The following is a 15,633-nucleotide window of genomic DNA, read 5'->3' as shown; positions in this document are numbered from 1 at the left end:
CATTATTGAAGCAGAAACGAACCACATCCAAAACCTGCAGCCAAGTTCAACTGACGATCATGAGAGTAACCTGGAAGTTGTGGCCATTTGATGTCTGTGTGTGTGTCTATATATATATATATATATATATGTATGTATATATTTCTGGTGCCACTGTAGGGTCCTCGTAAATATGTTGTCATCTTTCCATTTTCTAATTAGTTAGAAGTTTTGAAGGTCTGAAAGTGCTTTTGCTCGAAGGAAATAAGCGCAAAGCAGACTAGATTTTTACTTCTTTTTAAATTTTTTTTTTTATTGTTTATTGTCTTTGTATTATGTGGCCCAATTGAACAGCGTTATATTATTAATAAAATTCTGTGTCCAAATTTATATTCTGTTTTTATGCAAAAGAAAAATTAATTGTTTAACTACTCTGAACATTAAATGTGTTACAACTTGGGGATACTTAAAATTATTGGGACAAGGCTACGTTGCAGAAGCTGCAACTAACGGCCTCGGCATTTTCACTTTGCATGAACAGCTGCCTTGCCCTGGTTGCATCAGCACCAACACGAGTGGAGGATTCTCTGAACAGTTGCCTTGCCCTGGTTGCATCAGCACCAACACGAGTGGAGGATTCTCATTGGCTATGTTACTTGCAGAAGCTGTAACATAGCAAGGTCCTTGTGGTCATTTTACTTCAATTAAAAAAATAAAAAATAGAATCCCAAAATTACCCCCAAGACACTAAACGTTCCTTCGTCTACCGTCAAACCCAAACATAAAACATTTGCATCGTCGCCGCTGCGAAATCCGATCATCCCAGCTGATCGGCGTCGCTTGGCCATAGTGGTAAAGTTAGAACGCTAGCAACAGAGAGCCTGGTTTCTCGTAAGGTAAATTTCCAAAGCTAGAAACCCTAGGTATATTTCAGAATTTCTATTTTGTCTTATATGCGGACGAAATCACTAAATCAAAAATAGATGATTAGCTTTTTTTATTTTTTTATTGAATTTTTATAAGCAATTTTCTCTGTTATTCATTTCTTTTTTCCTTTTGCCTATCTTTGATGAGTGATTCTTTGTTTAACTGAATTTGGTTCGATTTTAGTGGTCCCTGATATTTTATTGAGGTCATTTTGTGGCCTACTTCACTTGATTGAGTTAATTTTCCTTATTTTTGTGAATTGACAGCTTGTTGTAATTTATGTGCTGAAGTCAGTTAATTGTGTGTGTGTGTGTGTGTGTTTTTTTTTTTTTTCCCCCTCCCTGAATGATGTGATATCAGAAAAATAAATTATGTCTAAAAATGGGTAAGTAATGCTTGTGTTTTAATGAAAGGGGTGAAAGTATAAGGTGTGGCAATGAGTAATGGAGTTTTTCTAGCCAAACAGGTGGTCGATTTCTTAGGAGGGCTTCACACTGCTTATACTGATGCAAAGATCATTTCTTGCTGCTGCACTTTGAGAGACCTAAAGGTTGGGGAAATAAGTCAAGGGGGGAAGAGTGGACTCGTGTTGGTGAACGTGGCTATTGATGAACCAGAAGTAGAAGAGAAAGAGTAATGTCGTAGTAACCGAGTTGGTTCAGTTATTTTCAGATAAATTGTTACTAACCTTAACTGAAAAATAAATTAGAGTAATTCTGCATTAATAATATTGGAATGGCAAATAAGAACTTGGCTTTTCTGTATTTGTCTTATCAGATTGAAACTTTTTCTTCTGCTTTATATTTTCATTTTCCCATTTTCACCATGCCATTCAATCTTTTAGCTTTTGTAAGAAAATCCTTTCATTTGGAGTCCATTCGTCTAAATTCAGGTTTTGAGAGAGGCTTACCAGGTTTTGAAGTTGCAAGATAAAAAGAGGGTACATACCTTTCTATATCTCACTAAAAATAGCAAAACTCATTCATGCCTTGTTATAACTAAGAATTGGAAGAAGTGGAAGTAATTCTAAGTTCAGGGGCTTCTTTTAAAAGAATTATTCATTATATATATTAGAGAATCTATTATGCCATGACTAAGGAATTTGAGCGACTTTACATACAAATGGAAGAACGGTAACCAGAGTTCAGCTTTTAACTTCAGCTCTCCCCCCCCCCCCCCCCCAACACAAAAAAGCACACACACACAAACACAAACAACAGTGTAAGCTCTTTCTTTATGTAGTTATTTGTTTTATATTGTTCTATCACTGTATATTAATTTCATTTCGAAGGTTGTTATATTTCATGTATCCCTAAATCATATATGTTGATATTGTTTCATGATGATTGTCATCACACTGAAGCAATGGAGATATTTCCTCTCTTTGTGCCCTTGCTCATGACATGTTCTATGATTGGTTTCTCATTATATCCTGGCATCTGTAGTGCTTGAAGCTTTTTATAAATTAAAGACAATTAAATGTGGTGTTGCTTGTTTTCCATGATGTTGTCAGATTGGTGGAGGAAGGTTTGAGAATTTATAAACGTGAGGTCCAACAAAAGGTTTTGGAAATTGTTGGCATCTCTGCTGAAGGAGTCAGAAAACTTTTAATTTAAGCTATCTTGCAGGTATTCTAGTTGCTTGTATGTGAAATTTTCATTGCTGGACTTTAGTTCGTTTGAAGAAGTCGGATCTGACATTTGACGACAAGTTTCATTATATCAACCTATTTAGCTCTGTTTTTTTTTCATTTTATTCTTCTCTATCAGTTATAATCCAAATGCTAGCTTTACAGTGGTGGCTTAGAGAGTTATCAATTCAGCTAATAAAAAAGATCATTGTTAATAATCCAAATGATTTAACTGATGATGCAGAATACTAACTGAGACTACTTATACCACGTAGGATGAACAAATTTCTTTCAATGCTTTCTTTTGGAATAACTTGAAATAGTTCAAGTTGCATCTCATGTTCAGAATGAATGAAATTTGATCGTCTCAATATGTAAGAACCTTAAGCTTGATATTCACCTTTTGGGTTAAATAAATGTATCATTCCGATTCCCTAGGTTTCACCAATTGATTCTAGCATAAATTGTAAATTCTGAAGCAATATTTGAATTAGAGGATAATTATTTTGTACTATGGTTATTTCATTTTTTTTAATAAGAATATTATGGTTATTTCATTGGTTGAATCTTGAAAGTAGAATGGTTCTCAGCTTAGGAGTGAACTGAAATTTTGTATATGTTTGGAGGAAAAAGAGGGGAGTGTTCTACTTTGTGGTCCTTTTTTTTGCCCCCCAATATTTATAGTTGCTATGGGGAGACTATCTTAGGTTTTGTGACTGATAAAATATGATGATTTTCAATGTTTTGTAATTACTACATAATGTCTTGTTTCTCGCTGCAGCCACCTCCTTTGCTGATGATTAAATTGTAATGTGCAGGCTTATACAGACAGGTTTTGATATTTCAGCTGGTAAAGATGATTACCTAATACCTACTTTCACTAACTGTGGGACTGGAACTCAAACCCAAACTCGCAAGTTCAACTGGGAGCTGACCTGTGCGGTATAATGGTGACTCTCTCTTAAATCTTAATATACACGCTTAATATAAACGTGTCACAATTTTATCTAAAATTTTAATTTGTTTACATTTTACCCTTCAAAATAATATTTCTTTCTTCTATGAGGACTTTTACACCAACGATTAAGTGAGATAAGTGGATGATGATTCTAACTTCTAAGCCGTGTTGTTCTTTTACCTCTCACACTGTCTTAACTCTCTCTCAGTCAGACATCTATGTCTTTTCCTTCTATCTCTCCCAGGGTTCAAGTTCTATGTTGAAAATAATTATTGTAACATAACCTGTTTTGTTGTTGACAAAAGAATAGAAGAATGTTGTTTTTGCTTGGAAATAAAAAAGATTAAAAAATAAGCGTTTGTAGGTTCTTTTCATGACATAAATAAGTCATTATCCTGGTTTTAGGATTATTTAAAATGCAGATAATTACTGTGCTTTTTGTTTCAAGAATTATTAATTCTAGAAAAATGTCATATTTAGCTCGTCATTGGTATGGATTTATTCCTCTAATGGCATATTGAGTGTTTTATGATGTCATTTTGTTCCATTATTAGTATTAGGAGAAGTATAGTGCCTCTATGGGTTTCCAATTTCTTCGTCAGCCGTATTTTCTCTGTCAAAAGGTCCTGTATTTCACGTGTTGATTGTTTGGTGTGGATTACTTTTGGTAGCAATTCGATGAGGTTCCAAAGATTGTAGGCGTTAAATAACCCAATTTATTTAAATGCACCCGTGGATTGTATTTTGAGCGTATTAACTGAAAAGCTTGGTAGAATTTAGGCAATGAAGTAATTCTGTCAGAAATTTAAAATTGTTTTGGGAATCAGTTGTCTACTAAATAAATGCTTGCGGATACATGCATTGATTCTCAATTATGTTATTGATTTTGGGATGCTCCAAATTCTTGTAGCTATTTGCTAATGGAAAATATTTTTTGCTTTAGGGCAAGGATAGAACCTAAGGTTCTCGGGCAGTGTGATGTTCTAGCTCCTTTTTGGGTTATTTGGCAAGATTGCATTTTTGAATATAAGAGGGAAGACCAAGTTTCTTGTCTGTGGGATAATGTTCACTTTTTGTCATCCATTTGGACTTAGTTGGGCAGGGCTAGCTTTTGACATGGTTGTATATGGATGACTATGCCGTCACAACTTTCAATCAACACACAACAACCCTAAGCCGAAAGTGCAAATCCTGGCGTTGTGGCCATAATCTCACCGTATAGAAGGCACAAGATCTTTGAGAAGCTTTGGGATCACATTCATTCTGGTAATTCTTCACCTGTTGATGTCCGTTTCTCTTTTTCATTTTTATTCTATATTTATTTCTTTTTCTGTTTGTTTGCAGAAGAAGCACTCCTCTTCACTTGGCAGCTAGAGGAGGATCTATTGACTGCATCCTCAAGCTGCTGGCATGGGTCGCAGATCGCTTTCATAGAGATGTATCTGGGTAAGATTTAATTTCTTTTTTGATTGATCACATCGATTGATTTTCATTATAATAATTTGCCAAGTCAGTGTTGTAATTGTTTCGTCATGACTACCTCACATTAATAGCTCCAAAACAAGTGCAAAAGGGCACAATAGGATGTCTGGTGAAGTTGGAATATCTACTTGCTCAGTGTACTTGGCAAACTGTTTTTGTTTGTTTTGTTTTATTTTTCCTTTTTCTAATATGTTTGATCTTTAAATAGTAAGATGATGGATTATTTTTTGCAACAGTGGCATCCATAAGTATTATTAGGTGCATGGTTAATTCTTGAGTATAAAAATCTGGTGTTTTGGTCTTTGGAGTCATTTTCATATTAGAAGGTTCATGGTAAATTTTTTAATAGTAATAAACAGCAAGTGGATAGATGACATGAAAATTCTTTAGAAAACACTAGGATTATCATTTCATTTTCTGGATAATGGATGTAATACTTATTTTGTTTTTTTACTGACTGTAATTTAATTTAAGTTATTTGAGTCTAATTTATCTGATGTTGGTGCAGTTTTTATGTATATGCATTGAGTTTTGTATGCCTACGTATGTGTGTCAGTTGCCTATGTATGTGCATAAGAGGCCAGGCCGTCTAGGTCAGTGTATTCATCCTAACCCGACCATAGATTTTTTATTTTTTTGTTCATCATAGGATGCTGGTAATAACATTCCTCATGTTGTTGTAGGCTTGGACTTGGCGCAAAAGTTTCATGCCAATAAAAAATTGGAGCCTCAAACGACCCTGCTGAAAGAAAGTTGCAGATCAGGTTGAATGTTGGAAAAAGAAATGCTGCCAAAAATGCTGAGTCGTCCACCCCCTCTACTAGAGATGGACATGGTGAGAATGATGAAGATGAAAAATCGGAAAGCAGAACTAGTACATTTGAAAAGAAAAGACTAGCTCCACCAACTTCATCATTACAAGCATTGAAGAAGCAGAAATTACTCATTATGTTGTCAAGAACATAATTTATGGATCTATGTGTTATTGAATTTGATAGTGACACCAGCGTCTGATCTTCGTTGAGAATCCATATCAGTAACTAACGGAAATGATTGAGTGAGTGACCACCTGTACACGTTTGTAGGGAAAGATTTAGCAAGGCCGTGAACTTTGTAACAAAAATTTTGCAACTGTTATCGAGAAGGAATGGATATAACAATGTCAGACATACCATTCTGCCAATTAACCCATGTGCATACACCCTAGTCCTCTCCACAATCAATGAAATAGTAGACATTAGATAATTGTATCACAAGCATGCTCACACACCACAGACAAGCATGCACCCGAATAGAGGCACATGCATATAGAAAGACCCAGACTCACGGGGCTTATTGTGAATTTCCAAAAGCTTTAAGAGGAAGAGGGACACAATGATCATTACTGCAAATTAATGATACTGAATATGCAGACCACATTCTTCTGTGCAAACATAACCACTAAAATTGAACCAACAAAGAGACTTCAAGGATCAATCGCCAGAAGGAAGGAACAAACATGAGTTAAGGGCTACAACATTGAACAGAATTATAAACGAATAGCAGTGATACTTTGAATGATGACACAAACATGCACTGCCTAATCCTGATGGACATAAGTTACCAGAACTGAAGTAGTACATGCATCTTAACAATAACATGTAATATAAGCATTCACGCCTATGGAGATAACAAGAAATAAACCGTGCTCCCTGCGAACGAATGAAGCAAATCCCAGAAACATGTACAACATGGAAAAGCAAACAATGCCAAACCACCAAAGACCTAATCCCAAATAAAAAAATTGCAATTCTGCAAACGTTCTGTCTCGCTTCTCGTGGAGTGCAAGTTCCATCTTGTTCATCAAGATCCATGGAAATTTTATCATATTTGGTGATTGGTTGTTCAGAATCGCTTCCTTGATCCACCGCCGTCTTGTCTCTGGCTTCAACATGCTCACCAATCCAGATGTATCCATTACATCCAATTATCAAGTCAATTCCATACTGTTCTAGGTGGTGAAAATGTTGTTTCCGTCTCTTGACTAGATAAGGATCGACTCTGAGCAGTTGACCCCTCTCGAGCTGAAGGCGTATTGGTACATGTCCATATCAATACATTACAGGTACGAATAGGATGAAAAACTGATGCTAATGAAATAATGTTGATGGCAATGATGCTAGGTCTTAAAGTAAAAAAGAGAAACAATTTAACAATGAAAATTTTCTGTTTCCTACATGAAGAAATGAATCATAAACATTGTTATTATCAATACACTAAGTTACTCCTAGTCTTCTTTGGAATTCTTAAGTTCCCATCCTCAACAGTTAGTTAGCTGCAAGCAAATATTGATTTGCCCATGCCAAGGCATAATTTTAAAGTACAACTTGCCATTCCTCAAGGTTAGTCAAATTGGCAGCTTAATTCTAAGCCAAAAAGGAAAAGGGAAATTGATAGTTGGACATTAAATTTACCTACTAATATTATTATTATTATTTTTCTTGTACTGATGGTATTGGCCATTCCTTCACATCTACATTGTTCTTCCTTATAAAAGAGTGAGTGTAAAGATAAAAAAGTGCAGAAGATGCACCTGAAAACTTTTCAAACATGACACACCTTGCCATACTTCTGATTTCTTGCTTGAAATTGTAAACTGTCATCACCCTATGAACTACCAACTTCAGCCTGTAAAAGAGAACAGATTTTGGTAACATCAAATAAGTAACTTGTTTTCTCCCTCAGATGGCACAATCACCATAAAAGAAATTAAGAATACATAGCAATTCACTTACGCAGACTAAGTCATTTTCTGTAAAAACACTGCGCATATTGAGTTCATCCACAGCCGTTCGCCGCTTCTAGCAAGCAAAAGAGAAAATTCAATACCAAACTATCCACATTTAGGCAGATCTTAAACATAAAAATATAAGACAAGCCCCATGCCTCATATGGTGCCCTATTTACGAACAAAATTATTTTTTTGATACCTCCCAGTTATAGCATATGTCACCCAATAGGGTAACTAGACCAACCTTCAAGAAAAAGTATGATACCTTAAATCCATCAGAAAGTTCATTGAAGAAAGCATCAAAATAGCATCTTGGGTGAAGTTTACTTCCAATTTCCATCTCTTTGGAGCAACCTGAACAATGAACATTTTTAAGGTTCTAGATATTAAAATTGAAGAAGTAGAAGATACAATACAGTACAAGAATGTGATATGAATCAACTTCCAAATAATGAAGTTAATTAAGTAATTTGAATTTACCGCTATGACACGTCCTATGACAATATCTCCCGTCTCCGGCTTGTATCTATGAACAAACAATAGAACTAAAACAAAAGCAACGATTTTTCCGAACCAAACAACACAAATGCATAAGATTTAAAACAGAGACTAAAGCCTAGCAAATTCCAATTACCTGGAGCGTAAAGCGCGTACGTAGATCAACTTGTTGATGCGTTCGACAACACCATAGCAGTCGCAGCAACAAGCTCGCCCTTACAGTCCGAGGTTCCGTGTCCCCAGTATTTCATTAAATCCATAATTTAGAAAAATAAAAATAATAAAGCGAAAATAAATAGATTCAGTCCGAATGCGTGATTACTTGAGGACGCCATCTTCGTAAACAGGGATGGTGTCGCCGACGGTGACACTGGAGTTAGGGTTTGAATTTGAGGATAAAGACTCAAGCTTTTCGAGAGCTTTTTCAAGTCTCACATTTTGCGTTTGATTGAACGATAACTGTAAGTTTCTCATTTCGGTTAACACCAAAATAAACGAATATAGTTTACGAAAAGGGGGAAAAAAACCCTGAACCCTAACTCAAAAGGCCTGTTTGGTTGGAGGGAAGCGAGAAAAACTGTTTACGAAGGAAATGAGGGGCGAAAGGCAACATCGAATTAGAAAATATAAATTTAACTTAGGGTTTGCCCGACTGCTGACTCCTCGTCTGTGTCCGGGAAGTTTCCAAAATCCGCCATTATTAGCGTTGCTAATTGCGACTGTAATTTTCGTGAAGTTTTGTGATGAATTGAGTTTAAAGTGTGGTTCCTTTAACGGCTAACTGATGCTTTTGGCTGGAATTCGGTGGTGGAGGTCTGAATTTTTTTTGGGGGGGGGGGGGGGGGGGTGGGGTTGTGTACTTGTGTTGGAAGAGATGGAATTCCTCTCGTAATTTGATGGTGTAAACGACGCCGTTATGTTTGTCACGACCGGCTGTAGAAGAGATTCTCTTTCGTTGACTATTTTTTGAGACGGACTTCAACCGCTTACTCTGTTACGCTAAAACGTAACTTACAGCGATCCCAAGTTCGTGTCGTCAATGTCGTAATAAGGACCCACTTACTCTGTTGTTTTGTTTTTTTTTTATAATAATACAACCACAAATTCTTATAAATTCTTGTACAAATTTATTTTATATAAATTGATATGGCGTGATAAAATTAATTAAATTAAATATCAGTTGACCTACATGATTTATTTTTATTAATTTATATTTTCATTCAATTAATGAATTAATGCCACGTCAGTTTGTACAAAATAAATTTGTACAAGAGTTTGTGCCTATATCATTGCTCCTTTTTTTTCAGTTCTCTCACTCCTAAAATAAAATGGAGTCTTTTTTTTCTCTTGCAACCTTGTTCTTATTTTTTTATCCCCTGCAGAATAATTTTTCTAGGTGATGACTCTGATTTAAAATAAAATGGAAAATATTAACTTGTCCCCACTGCAAAAAGATAATTTATAAAATTGATTCATCTCTTTAAAAAATTACTCCTGAAAATAATTATCCCAAAATTAACATTAAATTTAAGCTCTTTTTTTTCTTTTTCCACCGGAAGCAATTACCCTCACTGCCCAACAAGTGGATTCGGCCGGACAACACATCCACAAGTCAATCTTTGTTCAAGTTCTAGTCATATAATTATAATTAAGACATAGATAAGGGAGTAATGGCAGACCCATTAAATTAATAGTATTAATTCATGAAAAGCAAAAATCTTTCGGAATATTGGCTTGTGGATTTTGTTCCTCTGGTGGCTTATTGGGAATCTGAAGTTGTTTTGTTCCCACTAAAATAAGCATTGGGGGAGAAGTACTTAATACATCTATGGGCTCTTAAGCTTCCTTCTTCGGTTATTAATAAAGGTCCAATCATATAGCTTTAGGAGATCTGAGAAGTTAAATTGAATTTGCATGCATGCTGTGCAGTATTATAATAGAGAAAAAGCCTGCTTTGTGACTCTCAAGCTTCATAAGTCTTCTGTTTAATTCAATCTTGTTTTACCTGGATTACGTGTTACTTAGCGTTAGATAATTCATACATATGTTTAAAAAACCAACTAGCTAGTAAAAGAAACATGTTGGAATTAATTAATTTATAACAGGTTTTATCTAACCGTACCATAAGTATGCGTGCGTGTGTATTAATGACTATTAATTGTTCAACTAATAATTGGAATAAGCTTTTCAAAAAAAAAAATGGCAATTCCTAGAATGAGCTTTTCAAAGAATATAGGCGTCAAGGGCATACTTTTAAACATGGAGCAGCTGTTTTAACCACTCCCTCAAAAGTTGAGTGGCCTCCTAAGTTAGGTCCGGTGTTTGTTATCGTTATCGATTAACGAGACCCTAATTTTTTTAAATTTAAGTGACTAATTAGCAACTAAAACGGAAAAGTTTCTCTAAGTAGTTACTGCCGTAATCCGCAACCTAATTTTAACTGTGCTCACCTTTTGTATATTGGGAAAGCTGGCAACACAGTCAAATTCTCTCCTTTGGGAAAAAAAGCTTGATTACGAGATCCCCACACAAGCCAACACTCTTACTGAATTCACCCTTATATACTAATACCGTACATGCATTTATATAGACAGTAGAGAGGGAAGTATGTGAGAATACAAGTAAACCCGTCATCTAAATGAATACCTCAAACCTTGTGAGAATACAAGTAAACCCGTCATCTAAATGAATACCTCAAACCTCAAGAGAGGTATTTAAAAATTACGTGGGGACTAATGGGGTAATAAATTTTAATTTTCGAACTAGTTTTTGAGTTGAGTTAGACCATAGATTTCTATAAATCGACGAATTGAATCAAATGTCTCCCTAGTCCACGAATATGAAAAGTACGCTCTTTTTATTAATTGGATCAAATTAGAAGCATTTTCTTTATTCATGAATACCATAAATGGATTTTCGAATGTCTATAATGCCACATAAACAAAGATGAAAGAACTATGGCCGAGGACCCTTTATGAGTAAATATCGTTTTCATGATACATATTGTAATTAACTCATACCCATATAATATAATAAATAAATACACAATACAAGATCTTTAAAATAATCAACACAACTCTCGTCAATATTGAATCTGAACTAGTGAGATATCTCATTGCACAGGCTTTAACCATCAACTAATTCCTTTCTCATACACAACTAAAAAATTGGGATTTTTTGACAGAATAATTGTCACAAATCATGCTACTGGCATAATTTTATTCTGTCAAAAAAGCCCTTGTAATAATATAGTGACAGAAAATTCAATAATTAGTGACAAAATATTTCAGTCAAGGAATTGTGTTACAATTCTCTATTTACATGGAATCTGATGTAGCAAATGACATGACATCTCATTTTGAAAACATGGCATTAGACATGGTAGATGACATGTTATCATATTTTGCAGACATGGCAAATAAATTTTATGCTTACATAACAACATAATTCGATCACAAATCAATGATAGATACTAATCAATAGCTTGTGACATTTTATGCTAAATAAATTTTTTGAACTTAATTTATGTCAAAAATTTGGGTCAATATTATTATTTATTTTAAAATAATTAATTTGTTTTTTTTTTCAATTACCAAAAACCCTTATTTTTGTAGTAAGATTGCAATAAAAAAAATCGTATATCCATTTTATATTTTTAAAAACTACAATGCAATTTAAAAATATTTCAACTATTCTGTTATTAAATATTGCTAACATCGTAAAAATTTACACACATATTGTTTCAAGTTAACATAAAGAAAATTCGTTTTTTTCTAGAACCATAAATCATTCGAATTAAATCCTCTCCCTACACCAATTACATCACCTTAAAAGGAACAATTACATTTGCTCAAATTGAATCTAAAGCCATGCTCAATAATCTCAACAATTACATTTGCTCAACAATTACATTTGGTTTGGATTGCAACATTTCATTTCCCCATGACAGAAACGGTGGAGATGACCACTAAATTTTACAGTATTTTGAAAAGTCTCATCCAAGTCAGAAAAAGCATATTTATCCCCACACATATGATTGCTGCAACCGGTATCTAAGTACCATAGATTTTGGTGTCTTTTCTCCTTTGTATGACATGTCATAAGAAGGAAAATTTCTTCTTCCTCCTTTTCTGCAAAGTTAGATTTCTGACCACGATTCTTATTTAAATTAGTACGGCACTCGGAGCGGTAATGACCATACTTCTGACAACGGAAGCATTTAACATTCAATTTGTCTTTAGACTTTGGTTTATGTCCTGTCGAATCCTGACTATCACAATCCTTTCCTTTTCCTTGAGAATCATCAACATTTTCTTCTAATATGTTCTGCCCGTGCTTGCAGTTGGTTTGGGATTTTCTGCTGCCTGTAATGCATGTTCTTCCTTATCCTACCGGATTACTTTCTGCTCATGGACTAGCAAAGTGCTTTCCAATTCATCAATCAAAAGTGTGTCAATATCCCTTGATTCCTCAATTGCACAAACAATATAGTTAAATTTTTCCGTCAAAGATCGAAGAATCTTCTCAATTATGATAACATCTTCGAGTTGTTCGCCATAAATTCATCTCTTATTTGCGATTGCCATTGTCCTTGCAAAATATGCTGAGACTGACTCTCCTATCTTCATTCATAAAGATTCAAATTCAGCTTGAAGTGTCTGAAGGTGTACCCGCTTCGCCCTTGCTGTCCCTTGGTACTTTGTTAAGAATTGTTTCTAAGATTGAGTGATTAATAGCTTGGAACAAGTAATTCTTTTCCTTGAGATCCTTTAATCGTTGCCCTTCAAGCTCTATTTTCTGAGCATCTGTCAAAACAACACTGGTTGGTGGTTCAGTTATTTTAGTTGAAACAACCTGCCAATACTCCCTGGACCTTAAAAAATTCTCCATCAACATGCTCCAATGGTCATAGTGACCATCAAAGCGGGGAATTGCAAGTTGAACAAAATTCTCAAAAGCCATGAATTTATGCTGCTCCAACACAAGTGAAAAAGTAAACTGTTGTTACTAACTCTGTCAATCCCACTTTTCTAATTCAAGCTTTGATACCACTGTTATAAGTGAATATGAAATAGTACACTCAAAGCAAGGATAAATGGATGAAAGTACTGCATATTTTATTCACAATAAGTTGCCTTTTATAGGCGTTACATGAACAAACTTAACAAAATAATAGCAGCCATTATCCAGCAAATACTGCAACCATTTCCAGTAACTACAACCTAAAGACTAGGTAAACACAATCTTAATATCATTACCAACAAACTTCCTAAAGACTAGAACCACAAAAGCACCTTATTGACACAAGGAAGTTTCAACACTAATAGTCCTTCAAAATTGGGTGAATAACACATAAACCCAAAAAACAACAACAACAACAACAACAATTAGAATTCCTTTAACTTGCAGAAACTTGTTCAATAGAACATAAATTTATGAGAGTTGACAAAAGTTCCTCCATTATTTACTGAATAATTAAGAACACTTGCATCAAACCAGAAATTATTGCTCATTCTTTTGATAAGTCTTTTTAAAACTTGGTTGAGTTACTTTTGATTTGTTTCTTTCATTGCATATTACAACATCAAAGCCCCGCCACGAAGAGATTCATCTGTATCTGTAAGTGCTGAATCCAATCCGATACTATTTAGAACGTACAATTGTATCATGAGAATTAAGTCATGTAGAATCAATATCGTATCATGCAACTTTACTGGATATAATAATCAATAATGGTTCGATTAATTAAGCTGACTTTAATTTCAACCCTCTAATGGGTGAAAAAGCAAAAATAGAAAGTAAAGGAAACATGGAACATTTCTATGTCGGTCTATGGTAAAATTGTAATTTCATTTAACATAATGATATTTAATTATGGGCGAAGCTAATCTTACATCAATTGTACGTTACAGCTATAAGTTTTTAAATCCTTAGAAAAGATAATAATTATTAAAAACATCAATAAGATGTTAAGTTTTGCTTTAGAGTTCAGGCTGCAGCCAGGCAACAATACGGTTAGAACTTTAATTTTTTTTTAAATTTTCTATTTATATTTATAGCAAATTTAGTACTAAATTGCTCAATAATTTTTTATTTATTTAATTGAATCTTTAACTTGTTTAATCTTATATCTATTGAGTTTTTATTAATTATATTAATGATCTCTTACTTTAATATATCATGATTTTCAATATTGAAGCCTTTTATTAATTGTTTACCTTTATTAAATTCTTTACTCAGTTAATATCTTAACTTTTTAATTTATTTTATATTTTCTTCAATGAAATTATTAATTTCTAATAGTTTATTTACACCTTCTATATCATTTATAGATAAATTTGGGTTTCTTAATTTATTTAATAAATATAATGACATTCAATTTAATTTATTATTTCTCCACATTTCTAAATCATTGATCAGATCAAAAAGGTTGAAATCTTTCATAAAAAAAAAAAAATTCTCTTTACCTATAGTTAGAAGTTGGTAATTTATTGGTTTCTATGTTTTATGAAATTATTAGAGGTTCTGATAATTTATTCATTATTTCATGTTTCTAATAATTCGTTAGATTCATGAGATATTTAACTTATGTAATATCTCTCATAATTTAGGATAATAAATTTAAATTACAAAATCTATGTGGCAACATTGATGGTATATATTAGGATGGGAAAGTAGATTGAGGTAGTGTTTACTTTCTGGAGTGGGAGTGTGGAGTGTGGATTCCTCCCACTCTAGTGTTTACTTACCTTAAAAAAGGAAGGAGTGAGAGTGAGAATTCGTGGGTCCCACCCAATTTTGGAGTGGGGAGTGGGATTCCCACTCCCATGGGGGGAGGTGGGAGTGGGAATCCACTCCCCCCTCTTCCCATTTTATCCTTATAAAAATAAATAAATAAATAATATTTAATAAAATAAATAATATCATATTTAATAAAATAAATAATATCATATTTATTAAAAATAATAATTATATCATATTTATTTTATTAAATTTAATAAAATAAAAATAAATAAATATTATATTTAAATTAATAATATTAAACATTAATTTTAATAAATATTAATTATTTATTTAATTAGTAATAATAAAATTTTATTCTAAAAAATATTAATTTTGTACTATATTATCAATAATAATATTTCATTTGTGTTGCTATTATTAATAATTTTTATTCACATAATTTAAATTAAAATTAATAAAAAATTATGATTTACATAATTAAGAATATTAGTAATTATTATTAATTTATAAATATAATAAAATATTTATTTTATTTTCCAAATATATTTTTTATTAATTTTTTAATTACAAATTATAATTCTGTACATAAGGATAAAATTGTAATTTAAAATAATTTACTCCCAATCCAAGACAAAGTAAACAAAT

General features: G+C 33.2%; 1 long non-coding RNA gene and 1 pseudogene across 5 annotated transcripts; one reads left to right on the top strand and one right to left on the bottom strand.

Annotated features, from left to right (window-relative positions):
* The first annotated feature begins 754 nt into the window (after window positions 1-754).
* LOC112100266 lies at window positions 755-6,207 on the top strand. Of its 5 annotated transcripts, XR_002906586.1 has the most exons (8): window positions 755-875; window positions 1,373-1,539; window positions 2,420-2,534; window positions 3,355-3,486; window positions 4,438-4,760; window positions 4,839-4,940; window positions 5,485-5,569; window positions 5,660-6,207. It is a non-coding gene; the product is annotated as an uncharacterized LOC112100266 (long non-coding RNA). The 5 variants fall into 5 exon arrangements; XR_002906584.1 differs by lacking the exon at window positions 5,485-5,569 and having other exon boundaries at window positions 5,660-6,205; XR_002906585.1 differs by lacking the exon at window positions 5,485-5,569 and having other exon boundaries at window positions 1,365-1,539; window positions 5,660-6,205.
* Window positions 6,208-6,335: 128 nt separating this feature from the next.
* On the bottom strand, window positions 6,336-9,082 carry LOC112100265 (annotated as a pseudogene).
* Between the last annotated feature and the right edge of the window lie 6,551 nt (window positions 9,083-15,633).

Source organism: Citrus clementina, unplaced genomic scaffold (genome assembly GCF_000493195.1).
Source record: "Citrus clementina cultivar Clemenules unplaced genomic scaffold, Citrus_clementina_v1.0 scaffold_9, whole genome shotgun sequence".
Classification (NCBI taxonomy): domain Eukaryota; kingdom Viridiplantae; phylum Streptophyta; class Magnoliopsida; order Sapindales; family Rutaceae; genus Citrus; species Citrus x clementina.
Note: the sequence above shows the minus strand (reverse complement) of the source record. Positions and strands in the feature narration are given on the sequence as shown.